Genomic DNA, 14,025 nt, shown 5'->3' on the forward strand with positions numbered 1-14,025 from the left:
GGGACAGGAGGCGCGATCCAGCACCGTGTGCGGCCCTTCTCCCTGAATCGTACTCACAGAACGTCACAGTTGCAGGACCCCAAGACCTCCGCCCACCCCGCAGATGTGGAAACTGAGGCCCAGAGAGAAGGGCTTTGCTCAGGAACCGCAGCAGAAGCAGAGCCCTCAGAGCTGGGGTGCCTCTCCTCCGCCTCCCTCCTGGAGGAGCCTCGGGAGGAGCACTGGGCCGGGCTGGGAGCGGCCTAGCCCCAGCCCCCAGGACCGCAGAGGAGGGGTGGCGCCCCCGGGGGGAGGGCAGATCACAAGGTGCGGCCAGTCCGGAAGGAGGACCCAGGGAAGGAGAGCGAGGGCGGGCGGCAGAGCCGGAGGCAGCCTCTGTGAACTACAGCAATTCATTATCCTCCTTCCGTTGATGAGGATGATCTCCAGGACAATTAGGCTCGGAATTACTGACGGAGGAGAACGTTAAGAGAAAAATAAATTAAAAAGAAATCCATTCGAGCCGTAATTGTAATACAGTGCATCATAGTCAATTGAATCTCAAATACAAGCTGGTCCCTTGTCAATTGATTTCAGCGAGTAAACAATTTGGGTATTTAAATTGGAAACTCTTGGGGGAAGGGAGCGGGGACTTGGTTAAAGGGAGAACTGAAAACTTCGGGCCCAAAGTTGGCTCTGAGCCTCTGGTGCTGCCGGGTTGAGCCAGCAGTTCTGGGCTGGAGAGAGGGCACGTGCTACCGCCCTGCCCGCAGCCCCCGGGGCACCTCTGGTGCCATCCTCGACCCCGGCTACACATGGCTGCCTGCTCCGCGCTGCCTCTGTTCCTGTGCACATCCACGGCACCCCCACGACGGACCACGCTTCTCTGTTTACATGTGTGACTCGGCCACCACAGCAGGAGCTCCTGGGAGGCAGGTCCCGGGTTACTTCTGAGACAAGCCCAGGTGGGGGACGTGTAGCTGACGAGAGGGTAAGTAAATGGATAAGTGGATGGTGGATGAGTAGATGGTGGGCGGGTGGGTGGATGGATGGATGGGCGGATGGATGGATGGATGGGCAGATGGATGGGCGGATGGATAGATGATGGGTAGGTGGATGGTTGGGTGGGTCAGTGGATGGATGGATGGGCAGATGGGCAGATGGATGGATGGATGGGCGGATGGATGGAGGATGGGTGGCTGGATGGTTGGGTGGGTAAGTGGATGGCTGGATGGTGGGATGGATGGATGGATGGATGGTGGATGCACAGATACAAGAGACTGTGGATGTTTTCTGTACTATTGAGGAAAAGAGGCCACTTCTCTGCAAGAAATTTTGTGCCTAAGACTCTAGAGCCTTCCTTAGCTTCCAGCCAAGAAACCTTTTTCAAAGTCAAAAAAGCAAAGCAATGCCTGATGCTCAAAGGATCCCCTGGGCTCCGCATCCCCCGAAGCAACTAGCCTGAGCACCGTTGAGACCACCAGGGATCGCAGAGGATCCGGAGTGGGCGCCATCTTTCAGGATGGGTATTTGCTGGGGCCCCTTCCCCCCCACATCAGAGCAGCTGAAGGTGACGTCCCTCAAAGCTGCACCCTTCACCAAGTTACAGTGTCTCCACCCCAGGGACTGCCCATGTTAGTCCCCAAGGGGGTGTTCCCACTGGTGGTTGTAGGCCCAGCTCTGCTGCGGTTGGGGCCAATGTCCAGCGTCACTGAGGGCAAAGAGGGCATGGAGTCAGTGGCCAGGTGAGTGGACCTAACCACCAAGGGAAGGAAGGTGGCGGCAAGGCAGAGGCGGACGGAGCCCTGGTGCAGCATGTATGAACACGGTGGCCCACGGAGGATGCTTGGCCCCCTCCAGGCAGGACCCCCCCCACCGAAGCCTTCAGAATGAAGGCTGGGTCACATCATGGAGGAAGAACTTCCAGCAGCCGATACTGAAACAAAGGAGCATTGGGGCAGACCGTGTCTCCTAAAAACGGCCCCCTTCTAGCACAAGGGCAGGTCCCCTTGCCCTCCCCTGGGACCCCGACAGCCACAGGAGCGCTGCGGAGGGGACGCTTGCCCGGGAGGCGTGCCATGCTATGAGGAAGCCGGGACCACGGGAGGAGCCATGGCCAGCGTCCCCCAGCAGGCATGTGACAGAGCCAGCCATCAGGCCGGTGGGGACGCTTGGTACCCAGTCTGTCACACACTGGCTGTTTCCTTTCTTTACTGAGCCCCTCCCTGCACACTCCCCACCCGCAAAGGTGTGTGGACGGACCTGGGCAGGAGTGGGGACGGGTTTTGCTCTCTGTCGTCTGTGTCGTTTGTTTGTTCGCCCGGGTTGTAACCTAAATGGAAAGGTTAGTGACACAGCGTCCACCCTGAGCTGCAAGGCCCCCTTGCCTGTGGCCCCACCGGGAGGCTGGCTCAGCTGGGGGCTCTGGAAGACCCGTGGCTCATAGCCAGAGGGGCCCAAAGTGCCCAGGGCCAGCTCCTGAGCAGAGGGTGCCCCCAGCAGGGTCCTCATGGGCTCCTTTGCCAAGGAGGGTGCCGGGGGTGGCGGGGTAGGACGGAGGCTGAGCTCCAGACCTCTGCAGGCCTGCCTCCCGCCCCCCTGTGATGGAGGCTCTAACCCCCCCCACCCCCATATGGCTTCCCAGGTGAGGGGTCCAGGCTCCTGAGGGAGGCAGCTGTGCGTGGGCAGGATGTGGGCCTGGGGGCTGCAGGGAGGGCCAGGGAGGTGGGGGCCAGTGAGGAATGCGAGAGGGAAGGCTCCGGGCTTCCTGAGGTGTGATCCCCACACCGCGGGTCCACTGTGGGGTGCTGAAGCCACGTTCTCTCCTCGCCCCGCGCTCCCCCAGAAGGAAGTGCAACAATCCCACAACCTCCAGCAACCCNTCTGGCCCGGGAGTGAGATGGCGTCCAGTCCTGCCTCTGCCTCATGTTCCTTCTGTGCCTCTTCCTTCCAGGGGAAGGGGGACGCAGGGGGGGTCCATCACCCCCAGCTGCTGGTTCCGCCGGGTCCCGGCTGTGCCCACAGCAGATATGCACCCGCAGGCGGCCAGCCTCCGTCTGGCTGGGGCTGGCTCTCAGCGCCCCCCACCCCTGCCCCCACAGCGTAGGCTGAAGGTCACTCCGACACCTCGCTCTTGAGTACGGAGGCTCCGAGTGCAACCAGCTGGTGGCATCAGCACTGTCCGCAACGTGCTCTCCTCCTGGCCCCGAGCTGCCCTCGGCCGCCGGCCTGAACTCCTCACCCCAGAACACCTGCTCGACCAGGGCCGGCAAGTGCTGACGGGGCCGCAGGGGGTGCCTGGGGCCCCGTGGATCCCATCCCCTGCTCTAAGGTCAGGCAGCCAAAAGGGAGTCCCAGCCAGCCTCCTCCCCAGCCGCAGAGCTCACTCCCCACCTCCCTGCAAGCAAGCCCTGTCTCTCTGGGCTCAGTCTCCTCCCCTGAACTGGGGCCCAAACCCCAGCCCAGGGACCTCAACATGCAGCCCATGAGCCAGGGCCGCCGCCACTCGGTGGGCTCAGGCGCAGGCTGGTGGCCGGCACCCCGTCTTCCCTCGCACCTGCAGCTGGAGGTGTAAAATTCAATTTGCTCCCAACACCTCCTCCTGACTCCCCTGGGCCCTGGGCAGCCAGCAGCCACTGCGGCAAAGCTGAGGAGGGGGGGCTGTGCACGCCCACCTGTCCCCGATGCCCACACCTCACTAGTGTCGCCTCTCAGCCCCTGGAGGAGAAAGAGCTGAGAAATGCAGAGCTTCACAGAATCTTCAAACCCTGAACCAGTCTTTGGAACAAAGCAGCCTGGATCCAGAAGGCTTTAGAGCCGCCCCAGTGGAGCCCTGGGACTGGGGAGGGGTGGGGGGGGTGTGCTGGGGGCGGGCCCCTCTGCTCTGGCCCACCTGAGCTGCTAGCAGCTTCTGGCANCCGTGAGAGGAGGTCCCTCTTGCCCTCTCCCAGCGGCCTCTCTGGCTCTATCCCCTCTTATTTGGGGGTGCCTCCCCCACTCCCTGACCCCTTCTCCAAACCCTGCCTCTCAGCGGGTGCCCAGAGACGGGGCAGCTTCTATCTCGGGAGCAGCGGGGGCCTCAGGGTGGCATCCAACTCCCAACCCCCCAGCCTCTGTTTTGCCTATTTCCTGGGTGGGGACACCGAGGTCCTGGGAGGGGCTGGGTCCCTGCTGTGGGGGGCCAAGCAGCCTTGGCCCAGCCACCCAGGTTTCACATCCCTGTCACCATGCCTTTGGCACACACTCACAACATGCACATACACACACACACACACACACACACACACACTCCTGTCACGGCCTCTCCCGCCCACTGCAGCCCAGGCTCGCCTCCAGGGGCCCTGGAACTGGCAAGGACATAGACCAGGGCCAGCAGCACTGCGGCCAGCTAAGCGGGCAGCCCGGACAGAGGTCAGTGTAGACATCAATCTGCAGAACAATAGACTCCATCAACTCCCAGCTAGGAAAGTGGGGTCTCAGGTGTGGGGAGGAGGCCCAGGAGGCAGGAGGGAGGGAGGGGGGCACTGGCTCCCACCTGGCTCTCTCCACCACCGCCCTCTTCCTTGGGGAGCCTACAGCTCCCCCCCAAAGTCAGGTGCTACGGGGGTGGGGGCTGGGGGCTGGGCAGGGAGGCTTGAGGCAGCAAGCCCACGTTGGAGACCCTCTCCACTTGCCCCTTCGGGTCTGGCCCGGGAGGGTGCCCGTCCCGCGGACAGGAGGGCAGGTCTGTATCTCACAGATGAGAAGCCAGCCACTGCAGCATGCACTCTCCTGCCCCCCACTCCCGCCCTGCTTGGCCTGTCCTCCCCAGCCCTGCCTGAGGCCCCTGCAACAACCCGGCCCTTGGGAACTGGGGGTCCCGGCCCAGCTCTCTGGGGCGACAGCCGGGCCGGGGAGGGGAGGCAGCTCCCAGGACCTCTGCGAGTCCCTCTGGGTGGCGAACCCTGTGACGCAGGAAGCCCACCAGAAGGCGTAATGCCTGGAACACAAGTGGGCGCCACACAGAGACCCCCGAGCCCGCCCGGCCCCACCACCTCCACCATCACCCTCAGGCCTCGGGTCCCACAGGGGGCCTCTCCCATGACCTGCCGGCTCCCACGTCCCTCTGCGGGGCAACACGGGGGTCGGGGAGGAAAGCGGAGGGCATCTGGCTGTGACTCGTCCACCCGGCCCCTCCCAGCTGCCCTGTCCCCAGGCTGCCCGGCCAGACAGAATGAGCCAAAGTAGCTGTGACGGCAGCCGCAGAGTCCAGCCGGCCACCCCCTGCCCCTGAACTGCTCCCCCCCCCCCCACCAGGCTGCAGGAGCAGGGCCGGGGCCACAGGTGCTGTGGTGAAGGTGCTGCTGGAGCCTGGGGCTGCCGTGGGCGCGCAAGGCATGGCGGCCGCTGGCCAGGCCCCTGCAGAGTCCCCGAAGAAGCAGGCCCTCCTCCTGGTCACCACCTGGGCAGCTGGACTGTCACCCCAGCTCCCCCACAATCACCCCTGCTCCCAGCCAGGGCTGCGGGGCCCAGCAGCCAGGACCGGGAGGAGAATGCGGCCCCTTCCAGGTGCCCCTGTCTGTCCCTTCCTTCACCCGCCCCCACACCTGGGGGGACACTCAGTCCCCAAGAGGGGAAACTGAAGCACACACCCCACACCCGCCAAAGGCCGACCTGTAAGTGACCAGCGCTCAGCCCATTCGGGCAGCTTTCGGAGGCTGCACGGCCTCGGTCCACCCACCTGAGACCCCCACCTGCACTGCCCCTCGTGGTGTGGTCCTGGCTCTGGAAGTGGGCGCCGACTCTCTATTGCACGGTTCTTTGCGGAGGCACAGACCACACAGGCGGGCGGCAGGCAGGGCACCTGTTACCCCTGCTGGCTCTGGCCCTCCTAGTGGTGGGCAGGGCGCTGGGCTCTGACCCGTGGGCCCCCACCTCCACCCATGCCCCCGAGCCCCCTGATCACGACAGAGTGCGCTTACTTCCCGAGCACCTCACACACTGGGGGTTCCACCTGGATTTGCTCATTTACCCTAAAAAAAGCCTGTGGGGTGGGGACCCAGCCTGGGGGTGGGGGGCTGCGACCCAGCTGAACCTGAACTCTGACCTTCCAGGATGCTCAGAGGAAAGACCACGTGGGAGGGGAGGGAGTTACGCACAGAAAGACCACCACCTCTGCCCCACCTCCCTGCACCTCACCCCTGCTCACTGGCCCCTGCAGTGACTTCTCAACACACCCTGTACCCAGGACAGATGCCAGCTGCCAGGAGCCCTGGGAGGGGCCGGCGGCCCTGTCCTGTGGGCGAGCAACATGCAGGAAGCATCAATCCCACAGCAGCAATGATTGATTGGGTTAGTGTAGGAACGTCTCCATCATTGCCAGGGCACATTCACTCCAGAAGGTCTTTTGTTCTTTACTGGAAATTCACATTTAACTGGGCTCTTTCAATTTTGCTACATATGGCGATTAATTCTGGTCGGGGTGTCCACTGGCCAAGCTCTGCCTGGAGCCTCTCGGTACCCATGCTGTTCTGCCCCCGACCACGACTGGGCGCTGACACAGAGCCCCGGGGCTGGTTTAGGGTGCAGAGCCAGCTGGGGCCGAGCTAAAGGCCGACTGGCCCAGTGGAATGTCAGCCTGTCGCAGCAGCCACTCCCGGCCCCACCCTCGCCAAGGGAGCAGAGCCTGGGTCCAGCACAGGCTGTACTGGCCACAGGCAGGTCCTCCTGGGGACTCACCCCTCTCTGTGCCTGCTCCCCTGCTCCCCTGCCCTAGGCACACGGCGTCTCCTCTTCCAGCCCGGCCCCTCCCACTCAGCCCCAGTCTCCTCGGCGGGGGCCACCATCACGGGGCCAGCACACCCACACAGCCCCCGCCCCACCCGGGCTGTGCCTGGCCCCAAACACCCTCAGTGCCCCCGCGACACTGGACTGAGACGAGCCCCTTACCCTGCACTCACCATCCTCCAAAACGTGACCCTGGCCTGCCTGCCTGCTCTGAAAGTGACCACGTTTGGGGCTCAGCGTGTCCAGGTCACACGTGCACCCTGGAGCACTGCCCTCTGGCTGGCTGGGGCCGGGCCACCCGTGAGCTCCCCCGGCTGCATGGTGATGGCGGGGAGGCCTGGAGCACAGGTGTCACACAGAGCCCTGGCCTGGCTCACCCGGGTGCTGATGGGGATGGTCCCCACCTCCCAGGTCGCTGTCCGCGAGACGTGTCACTCTCTCATCCATGAACCACTCTGCCAAATGGTGCTGCCACCCTCCTGCCATCGGTGAGGGGCCTCAGCTGCCGCCCAGACCCTGGGGGACCTCCTCGCGCTGATGGCCCGATGCCAGCCTCCTGGGCCCGCTGGTCCCCTGGCAGAGTGTGGCCAGGGCGCGACAGCACATCCTGGGCCAGCACACTGTCCCCTTCCTGGACCGAGGCCGGTAGGGTCAGTCCTGCCCCGGGAAGGGGGGCCTGGCGGCCTGGCGGGGAGTGTCCTGGGGCATGCATATTCTGCTGGTCCTTGCTGACGACACTCTCTGAATAGCTTATTAGAAATTAATATTTAATTCTCTTCTGTGGATTTAGCTTAATTATTCAATTTATTATCGCAATTACTGAGAAGCACCCAGAAGCAAAACCGCTTGCTTCGAGTGGGGAGACAGCAGACTGCCACGTGCCCTGATTTGGCAGACTCTGCCTGGGGGTCCTCCTGGGTCCCACTGAAGTGCCCTTTTCTTTTCTCTGTCAGGATGGGCCGCGGATGCTCCCTTCCAAGTGTCTTCCCTTTGGTGGGGCCAGAATTCCGGCGTCTAAAGGGCCCTGAAGGCAGAGTCCCATGTCCTCTGCTCTGGAGGCCGCAGCCTGGAGAAGCAGATGAAGAGGGAGGAGGAAAGGGGTCAGGCACGCCCATGTCGCCACAGCCCTGCTCTAGGGGAGACAGTGATGGTTTCACAGACCTGACACCAGTGCTCCACAAAGTTCCGTGGCTGAGGTGGGAACCGCAGGGCGGGGACTCAAACCCAGGGCCATCCCACCATCACAGACNCTGGGTCCCACTGAAGTGCCCTTTTCTTTTCTCTGTCAGGATGGGCCGCGGATGCTCCCTTCCAAGTGTCTTCCCTTTGGTGGGGCCAGAATTCCGGCGTCTAAAGGGCCCTGAAGGCAGAGTCCCATGTCCTCTGCTCTGGAGGCCGCAGCCTGGAGAAGCAGATGAAGAGGGAGGAGGAAAGGGGTCAGGCACGCCCATGTCCCCACAGCCCTGCTCTAGGGGAGACAGCGATGGTTTCACAGACCTGACACCAGTGCTCCACAAAGTTCCATGGCTGAGGTGGGAACCGCAGGGCGGGGACTCAAACCCAGGGCCATCCCACCATCACAGACAGGGCGGGTCCTCATGTCCCGCTAAGGCAGGGGGCTCGCGCCTGCCCAGTGAAGCCCCAGGGCTCCTCCCCCCCATCGTCTGCTGGGTGTTCCCGGGGGAAGAGCAAAAGCCCTGGGGCAGGTGAGCCCGTGGCCCCTGCCGCCTGGTGAACACGGGACACAGCGATGCCTGCGTGGCCCCCTGGGAGGGCTGACCCCGAACTCCGCCCCCGGCTGAGGGGGGCACGGGGGTCAGGCCTCGCTCTAGCCTTCTTCCTGCCCTGGATGAGCCCCTCGGAGACTCACCCATCAGGCGCGGCTGCAAACTCCTGCTCCCACCCTCCTGCGCACGGAGGGCCCAGGGCCCTGGTACAGCCCTCAGGCTGCTGTGGTTTGTAGTGACTGTGGTCACCGCGAGGACAGCGTGGCCCACTGGACGGGCGCTGGCCCAGAGCCAGAGTCATGGGCCCCACGTCTGAGGCCAAGAGGGGCTGGGGATGGAGGGAGGTGAGGTGGAGAGAGAGGTGGCAGGGGGCTCAACCGCGCTCTTTCCAGGAATGGGGATGCAGTGGCCCACGGGGCTCATGCTCCCTCCCTGCGACGGGGACAGGGGCCTGGGGGCTCAGGTCTGGGGGGTGTTATAGGGCTCAGCAGGGGAACTGGAACGGGCATCTNCAGCGCGCCACCTGCAGCGGGAAACTGGCCAACCCGACAGCGGGGCCCCAGCTGTGTCCCACGGTCCCGCCGCCCTGCCGAGTCCCACCCAGGGGTCACGGGGCAGCCGTTCCGGCCGTAGGTCCCAGGCCGGGACTGGTAAGATGCAACACCCCTCTCCATGCCACCCCCTCTCCACGCGGGCTGACAGACTCTATCATGTCCATCAACGCCTCCCGCGCCACTCACACACAGCTGCCTTCTGTGCGGGCCACCAGCACTTCTAATGCTTTTATTTTTTTCCCCATCTTTTCCCTGGCAAAGAGCCACTTCCACTGGCTGGTTCAGTCCTGCCCTCCTCATATGGCCGTCTGCCCAGCCGTGGTGGGAGTGCCAAGGGGCGGGGCAACCACATGCAAAGGGAGGGGGTCTGGCGTCTGCTCAGGCTCCCTCAGGCCCACTAGGAAAGAACTGCTCCAGACAAGTGTCCCAGGAAGCCTCCTGCCTCTCGGCCTCTCCGCCTACAACCTCTCTCCCACTCCAGGCCCTGCACGATCAGGCCCCAGCCAGCTGGTGCCTCACTGCTCCACCTACCATGCCTCCACACCTTTGCCTGGGCTGTGTCCTGAGGCTGGAGTGCCCTCCTCCTGGTCTGACAGAGGAGCCTATACCCACCTCCCCATACTCAGCTTTCAAGAGCCACCTCCTCCAGGAAGCCCTCCAGCAGAGCTGCCCCTCTTACGGCTTCCACTCTGCTCCTGGCAGTTCAGCACCGCAAGGGCCTCCCTCTCCCTGAGGCTGTGAGCTGCTCGGGGTGGTGCTGGGTCTGACTGCACCCACCGCAGGCCAACAGGGAGGGCCTGGGGTAGTTACTGAGCCACATGGACACATCACCGACCTCTAGGTGGCTCTGAGCTGTGCCTATGTGCCCTGCCTTAGGTAACAGAGAGGGCAAGATACGGCCTTGCTGGCTGGAGGGCCACTTAGGCACATGGGAGAGAAAAGGCCAGCTTTGTCTTATCTCCATAAACCAGAGCAGGTGCGTAATAACGGTGATACAATTAACTGCGGTGGTGATGGTGGGGACACTGGAACAGCCACCATCATGGACTGCAGACGCCCTCTGGGCCAGGCACCCAGTAGGCTTTCATTACTAATGCTCACCGTGACCCCAAAAAGTATGCCCCATTTAAAAAAGAGGACACTGAGGCTGAGATCGGGGCCACGGTGGAGCCCACAGCCCCCTTCTACTGCTCAGCTCTGCTTCCAGCCTCGCTCACTGGTCTCTGTCCCTTCTGCCCTCTGACCGGGAGCCCTGGGAGGCAGGACCTGGGCGCCAGAGGAGAGAGTTCCAAGCATAAACCCCTACAGGGCCCTCAGGGCACCTGAGGAAGCCTCCAACATCCCAAGCTGGGGCCAACCTTGGCCCACATGCTTACGGGCTCGGGCAGAGCCAGCAAGGCTGCCCAAAGTCACCAGATCCCAGGTGACTGGACTCAGGACTTAGGCTCAGCACAGAGTTCATCCAGTCCATCGCCCAAACTTTTGGGAAGAGAGGTGCCACCATGAACGGCCACGGCCCGACGATGGGCACCACTTGGCCATCTGAAGCCACCCAGATCTCACCTGGATCCACACCTTCAGACCTCAAGGGCACGAAGCCCAGGTCGGAAGCCTGGCCACGGCATGCCTCGCCATGTGGCCTGGGCAAGGGTGTCGCCCACAGTCCCAGCTCCGGGTGATTACCCCGTCCCCCATGTCGTCCACTTCCGAGTACGACTCTCCACCTGCCTGCATGTCAGTTTACTCATCTGAACAGCGGGAACAGCCAGCACCTCCTTCATAAGGCTATGGACGAAGTGAGAGAGTCCCCAGGCAAAGCTCCTACTACGCACCTGATGAGAAGAATCACACACTCAGGCCCTTATTCAAATTACAGCTTCCGGGGTGGGAGGGGGCACGGGCAGTTAAAGGTCTTTCCTGACCACACCCACAGACACAAACACACACACATGAACACGCAGACAAACCCACAGACACACGGAGACACACATGAAAACACGTGTGTATGCACGGCAGAGAAGTGTGAACATAGAAATCCCAGCTGCACGCTTCCCAAATGGAAATCAATGGCTTTAGGTCAATATTTCACGGCTTTCAGAAAACATTAAAAGCACGATTTGCTATAAGCCTCCATTTAGCCCCTAAAATTTTTTGTGCTCATGGAAAATACTCCATTGATCATTGCCTAGATACTGTGATCTCCCATCTCTTGAGGCCCAGCCTGTGACTCCAGCAGGGAGCCTGGGACCCAAGACAGGCTCCAGCCAGCACCCAGCTGGCCCTCTACCCCTTCACTCACCCACTCTGCTCCGTGTCCTGCACTTTCCTGGTGACCACAGACAGCTCACATCCCACCGGAACCCATGAACAGTCCACGGCAACCAAAGTCTGACACAAAAAAACAGTCCTGGGTCCAGCCTCTGCTGCCATGCATGATCATGATGGTGGGGCGGGGGCTCCCCGGATACCAAGAACTCCCCTGCTTCTAGAAGGTTCCACAGTCAAAACCTGGACGGTGGTGCACCAGGAGCCCATCTGCCCAGACTGCTACTGTGTGTCTGCTGCTCAGGGAGTGAGGGACACGGGCACCCCTGCAGCCAGACCCTCTGCCCCCTGCGCCCGGAAGAGCCCAGCTGGGCTGCGGGCGGGGGGGGGGGGGGGGGGGGGGGGGGGGGGGGGGGGGAGGCCTGTCCACCTCCAGCACCTCTGTGATGTGCGCAGGCTCAGGCACCCAGAGTTGCCCTAACTTCCTCTTCCAGGCCCGACATGCTGAGCCTGACCCTGAGCTTCACCTACAGCGAGAGGCCTCCTCACCAAATGACCAGGCCTGGACGTGCTTTTGGAAACAGCTGCACTTGCCCGGGTGGAGAGGGAGCTCCCACAGAGAGATCGGGGCTCGAGGCCGGGGCGCCTAAGCGGGGCGGGGTGGGGGCTTGTCGCGAGTCCCGAGTGTCTTCCCGTGTGCCTGCCAGGGCCGAGGAGCCCAGGCCTGCCCAGACTCCGTCTACACTCTGGACAACCTCTGAGCCCTGACCCTGGTCACAGAATGAGCCGCGACCCTGGTCACACCCCAAACCCTGACCCTCGTCACACGCAGAGCCCTGACTCAGTCCAAGACCAGGCTTCATGCTCGTGTGAATTGAGTGCAGGGACCCTGGGGGGACCTTCCCGCTCCGGCACCTCCTGGCCCCTGTTCCTAGGGGCCTGCGCTTGGTGGCAGCAGCTGTCCCACCTGAGCGAGCCCCCCCGACTTGTACCCCAGGCTCTGGGAGGACTGGGTAGGAGCTAGGTGTGCAAGGCCCTCTGTAAGTGGGGAAGAGGGGAGCCATGGTGAGGTGCACAGGGGGGGACCCAGACAGCGGGCGTGATGTGGGGGGCCACTCTGCCCCCCTGGAGCTGCGCGGATGGCAGGCTCTCACCTGTCACACAGAAGTGGGCACGTGCACCCGGTCGTCATGGGGGGGGCGGGGCTTCTCAAGTCGAGGAGCCCAGTTCCTCCCCCAGAGACTGCTGTTCTCTCAGGAAATAATACCCCCCTGCATTTGAATCAAGCCTTTTCCTTCCTCAAAGTGCTGTTTATATTTAGCCGCCTTTGTCCTCAGAGCAGCTCAGCAGTGAGGGAGAGAGGGCGCCTCCCCAGCCCCGTTTCTCTGGGGCCTGAGCCAGAGGGCACCCCCGGGCCCCCAGCAAGTCACCGCCACCGCCTGGGCCGCCTGTTTGGGGTGCCTGGCCTCTCTTCTGGCCTGGCTGGCACGCCCGAGGTCATGTGGCCCTGCATGGCCCGCGGGGACCCCTGGCCAATAACCGCCCTTCCCTCCCACAGGAAAGGGCTCCAGGCTGCAGAGCGGATCCCCGAGCAGAGCGGGGAAGGGGCTGTCATGTGTCTTTGGGAAGTTCCACCCCAGATGGAGGGATATGCCGAGTTCGGGGTACCAGGGCCACTTCGCACACAGTGTGCTCCCGGGGGCATCTGAGACCTTCCGAGTCGGGGCCCCCCTGGCCCCAGGGCTCAGCCAGGGCGGGACCCTGCCCAGCTTGGGGCACCGGGAGGACCAGTCCCCGCAGGCTGATGGCAAACGTTTCTCCCCCACCACCCCCACCCCTCCGTGTTCTGGTTGCCAGCAGCCCAGCCCAGCCCAGCCAAAGGGACAGTGTGACCCGTCAGAGGCCTCCTGCCCCGCCTTGTCCAGGTGGCTCTCGAGGAGAGAGCAGAACTTCTTTTTTATTTAAAAACTTTTTTTAATGTTTATTTATTTTTGAGAGAGAGGGAGAGAAAAAGAATGAGTGGGGGAGGGGCAAAGAGAGAGAGAGACAGAATCCGAAGCAGATCCAGCCTCTCAGCTGTGAGCACAAAGCCTGACGCAGGGCTCGAACTCACAGACCGAGAGATCATGACCTGAGCCGAAGTCGGATGCTCACCCGCCGCAGCCACGCCGGCGCCCCGAGAGAGCGGGACCCCTAAGACAAGTGTGGGCGCAGAACCCTGAGGGCTCTGAACTGCAGTGGCTGTCACCAGAGCGTCCTGCGGTGCCCTGTCACCTGCTGCCCCCACAGACACTGTCACAGGCTGAGCTGGGGATCATGGGGACAATGACTGGGGGACACCGGGAGTGGCTGTGGAGCTCGATGGGGTCTTCTTGTTCCTCCCTGAGGCCCCCGCCCAGCCCCGCAGTGTCCCAGGTGCTGGACACCAGGGTGCCCAGGGGAGACATACGTCCCTTNACTGCTTTCCTGCAGCCAGAAGGACGCTCCTAGAGTGCAAAGCCCCCGCAGCACCCTGGATACGGAAGCCAGCCTCCAGGGTGGCCCCCTGGTCCGCCCTCCCCGGACTCACGCCCTGTGAGGCAGCCCCCCTCGCCGACGGGCTGGCCCCGACTGACGGGTAGGATGCTGCACACGTGACCAGGTGCGGCGTCTGCCTGGCTCCCTGGGACCCCTCGCTCTGGGGGAGCCAGAGTCAAATCGGAACGTCCTGCCCCCTCCGGCCCTCCGGCCCTGCA

The sequence above is a fragment of the Crocuta crocuta genome, unplaced genomic scaffold (genome assembly GCF_008692635.1).
Source record: "Crocuta crocuta isolate KB4526 unplaced genomic scaffold, BGI_CrCroc_1.0 scaffold119, whole genome shotgun sequence".
Lineage (NCBI taxonomy): Eukaryota > Metazoa > Chordata > Mammalia > Carnivora > Hyaenidae > Crocuta > Crocuta crocuta.